Source organism: Rhipicephalus microplus, unplaced genomic scaffold (assembly GCF_043290135.1).
Source record: "Rhipicephalus microplus isolate Deutch F79 unplaced genomic scaffold, USDA_Rmic scaffold_27, whole genome shotgun sequence".
Classification (NCBI taxonomy): domain Eukaryota; kingdom Metazoa; phylum Arthropoda; class Arachnida; order Ixodida; family Ixodidae; genus Rhipicephalus; species Rhipicephalus microplus.
This window is the reverse complement of record NW_027464600.1, coordinates 3125893-3130793: the sequence shown is the minus strand read 5'-3', so window position 1 is coordinate 3130793 and position 4901 is coordinate 3125893.

The following is a 4901-nucleotide window of genomic DNA, read 5'->3' as shown; positions in this document are numbered from 1 at the left end:
AAAAACCACGATATGATTATGAGAGATGACATAGTGAAGTGTTCGGGAAGTTTTTGACTATCGGGGGATCTTTACCGTGCACCTTAATCTAGGTACACGGACCTCAAGCATTTTCGCCTCTATCAGAAATGCAGCCGCCGCGACCGTGTTTTGATCCCGCAACTTCAGAGTAACCAGCCGAGCGCCACAACAAGAGATCACAGTGACGAGTAATTTGTACATGTGCGAGTATTTATATGCACACACGAAATCGAAAACTATCGGGGTAATGGAAACAACCCCCATTAGTTCGCCAATGAAGCACGTAAACAGATGCAAGGTAGAGAGTGATTTCGACTTTTCATAGCTCCCTGTCATTGATTGTTCTATTAGCTGTTTTATTTTTATTTTATTCTTACAGTACATGAAAAAAACGGAGAAAACAATCTGTCGCGAACGTCCTGCTGTCCTTTCCGTTCAAAGAGTATCATCGTTCAGGATAAGAAAATGTGGACCGCAAAGCAAAGGCCACTGTGGTGCGGCGAGTGTTGGGGCTAACACCTCCAAAATTCGGCGAACAAGTGTTATTTCACTTTTGTTTTTCTTCGTTCCGCTTCTCATTCTTGATCTCTTGTAGCTCTCGGTGTGTCATACGCAGTCGTCGTCGTAACGTGATTCCGAGTTTACAGTCCAGCTTTGGTTCAGCCCCTTTGTTCCGACTTTCTGCATTTGTCGCTGACATTCAATTTCAGCGCCTTTTTCTCTCGTTGTGTCTTTGTGGACGTTGTTCACGACTGAACTCCATTATCCCCTTGAGCTGAGAGTGCCTGTAGAAGAAGGACTGAGCGACGCTTGTCGTAGCCACAACCTTTGCCACTGGGCGTGACTAAAATGAAGTTGTTTTCCAGTTCGGCTCGCAGGTTCCTTTTTGTGACTGCCTGGGCAGCTAGGCTATTCCGTAGTGGAAACGGGGACACCTTCCCTCAATATTTCACGATTTTTGTCGGGTCTATTTTGTGCCTATTGAGGTGTTTTCACCTTTTCCGGAACACCTCCCAGGTAATTCGCCAGCAACCTAAAATTATGTACTTGGAGGTCTGGTTGTTTCCCACTAGCGCTCGCGCAATGGTTCGTAAAGTCAACCTTTTGATCTGCGTGGTAGCTGAAATCTTCTTTCGAGAGTGTAAGTTCCTTGCACACTTTCCATCATAATCAGGAATCCCAACGAGGGCATTGAAGAATGTGCCGCCGAGATGATCTCCCTCAAATTCTAGGGGAAATGAACAAGATGAAAAATTTATGAGTAGCCTTACAACCGGCCCTGCCGCTATCACATAGGACATGCTAGCACCAATGGTGGATCTGTATGCCCTGACATATTTGTGTGGGACAAATTTAATACTAAAATAATAAAAAATAACAAACAACGCCCTGCCTGCTGTACCAAAGTATAGCAGGCTAAGGATTAAAAAAAATGAATAGGACAATTGTCAAATAGTAATATCGAAGAAGAAAAGACAGAGAGAGAAACAAAACAATAAAGTAATGTAGAGAGCATCACGACCCTTGCCAACTACCTCCAAGGGAACGAGGGAGGGCATCAGCGATCTGTACTCAGGAGTCGGTCTCCTCCATAAGCACACCAGTCGGGCGAAGTTCTCATTCCATCTGAAGCAATGGCAATTAGGTTTAAATTATCGCCGGGATTGTCAAAGATAGGGCGAGTTCAATGCGCATGGCAGCAACTAGCCAACAAAAACTCGTGACGTAGGTTTGTTTCCATTGCCTCTCCGTTGATGTCAGCATCGTGAGGAGCTCCGTTTCCCGCTAGAACGCGTAGCGTACACTTAAAAGTTTATTTTAAATTTGTTTTCAGCTACATTTGTCCTTTATATCTCGTAAATGTTATGTATGTCTTCACATAAATCAATCGCAGTCATCACCTCGCCTTCAAAATTTTGTGTGAGTGCTTCTTTAAGCGACTTCTTCCCCGCCCATCTTCAACCAACCATACTACGCTCGCTGAAACTGACATTTCGTGATGCATCTAAAAGCGATCGTGTAAGAATGCGACACAAGGACTCCAGGATGACATATATATATATATATTAGAAAATTCATACGTACGCTTTCAAATGGTGCACGTCAAGTTCACCGAATCGAGAAGTGCTTATTGGACATAAGCTTTCTTTTTTTTTCTGTGATTGGTGGAAGAACTGTCGCCGCAAACAGCCGACTGCACCAATGACTACATCACGTCTCACATGGCGTCTCTTCGGAGCTGTTATAGGCGACTCCATTTTCAAGAGGCTTAATATACATGACTTTTTTTCGTTTTTTTCTTTTTGATTTGCCAACCCATCAGATGGCGTGTACTCCAAGTCAGACTCGCAAAACTGCTGACTTTCTTTTTTTTTTTGGTCGATGAAAAATAAAATTTATCTATCGAAGCATGCTGTGAAGACACGTTATTCAAAAAGGCACGGCAACAATAGGACTATCAACAACAAGAAACATTGTGGGCTGCTGCTATACTGACAAAGCAAACGCACGCCCACCGCCCCCCCCCCCTTGCCAAAGACCTGTGAATTGATATAAAAAAACCGAGAAAAATCGGGGAATCGTTTAATGGAGTGGAAGTGGCTGGTTTTTATGACCCAGAGCAAACCCGGGTTATACGCTCAGAAAAGGGGAGGAAGGTTGGCATGATGCCACGTACGACGCAGCAAAAAAAAAAAAAAAAACTGACCGTCAGCAGAGCTCCTCTCAACGTGGCGACTCGATGAAGAAGAAGAAAACGGAAGGTGCAGAACGAGAGTAGTGCGCACAAGTATACGGTGGCCGAACCGTTTTCGCCTCCATTGCGCTCTGGAGACCACGACTGCAGCATCTTCCTCCTTGCCAGTGAGCCCACAAATCAAAGCGGTGCGTTTCATCGGGTGCTTCCGCACTGTAGATGCGACCTCAGAGGTATACAGAAGAACCCCACGTACGCGCACAACACAATATAATATAAAGTGATTGTGGTGCGATGTTGCGTGAATGCTGCGGCATTAGGTTTTACTTTCGCAGTCGATAGAGCGCACGACTGTCGAAGGAGCTTGGTTGCGTATTTTTATATGCTGCAGGAAAGCGACCTGGAAGTAGCGTAGTGAGAAAATGGGGGATGCTTTCAGCGCTGAACGTATAAACGCAGTTTTAGACTTGAAAAAAAAACGTTTTTTCATATAGGTACATCATTTAGGCAAACTGATGGGAAGTATAAGTAATGCATGAAGATGTATACTTTGTCCCATACATGGTAGGAAGAACGTATTCTTCCTTGCGTTTCTATTCGTTTGTAATGGCTCATAGGATTAAAATATTGTGAACAATTTTTTAGGTAAACAGTTCTGCGCTGCGAACATTGTTGTTCGATGGAAAGCTATTGCGTGAACATTTATATAGTACCACTGAGACTTTCTTTTTTTGTTTTTTCCCGCATTGTGTTAACAAATTTACGAACAAAAATATCGTGACAGAGGAAAGAGGTGAGTGGTGTTAACCATTGCTATGTTAACCTCTTTATAGACACTGCCACTAAAAGAATAACACTTGAAAAATACAACTGAAGTAGCTTATTTTCGCTAACATATATTGCACTCAAAAAAGCGCACTTTTACTATAACGACGAAAATGTTTGAGAAGCAAAACAGAAGTTTTGAAGGATTCCTTGCGATATTACAAAATTTACAGAGGCTATGATCAGTAGAGTTTCTTCAGCAAAAGGTGAGCATGTTCCTGAAAGACGTCTTAGTGCACGCTGGGCAGGATAAGCGCTTGCGATGAGGATGTACGAGTTGCTGCATGCGAAATCATTTGTCATTCTGTGGTCTGTGGGTACGCCATTTGTTGAAAAGGTGTTTCATAAAAAGGTCAGAATCAAACATTTCTTAAAATGCAACCTTAGGGAAATACAGCAGCCGTTACGGGTAAAAACTTGCGTGGCTATAACTAGGTAAACGTTTGTGGTAGATTTTGCGAATCCCGTCCCCACGTTAAGTGATTAGGAGGGCTGGGGCAACTCCCGGTGTCGTCTTCGTGCGCACGTCTGTGAAGATGCTAGTGTACATATATGCTGATTTGATTGATAAGTAAAAGGAAAATAAGTGAGAGGAAATAAGCTTCTCTTGATAAGCTGCATTGCAATCTAATGCATGCATGCATACAAGACAGTGAACATCTACTGCAGGGAAGCACAGAAAATGACATTTTAAGTACAATGATCAGAAAAAAATAAAAAACTGAGTGTCTCGGCTGACAACAAATCCTATTTTTATACAGTATAGGTGGAAAAGCTGCCGCGACCACCAGAGCCTCACTGCCTGTTGCGAAAACGTCATCATTATTATATTTTGTTCTTCTATATATTCCCGAACAACGTCACCTGCAGCTGTCAACCGCGACGCTGCTGAGGTATGCATGCCTGCTACGTATCGCGGCTAAGGTGTTTGGCTTTTCATACCTAGTGGCGTATGCAATAAGCTGCATAGGGAGTGAAGCATACAAATCTTTCCTTCCACCTTTCTCGTCTACGTTCGCTACTTTTTGTCTGACAAAGAAAAGTTCGCTCATGCTCATATCCTCTGATTTATCGAAATACTCGTTTCAATACTCGTATCAGAATGCCCTTCAGGCAGCAGAGAGGCAGGAGAATTTCAAGCTAGAGGTTATGACCAGAACTAATTATAAAATAAAACAAGGGATGCAACAAGAAAATAGTCGTAAAAGTACATTATCATGTTTTGCTGAGTGATGACTTCTTCTTCTTAGATGTTTGTTGCTGGCACAGAACAAGAAATCTGTCTTTAATACAATAACCCGGGAATGCAGAGTGATGTTATTTCACTCGTTCTAGATTTGAGACAGTCAAAAGACAGCTT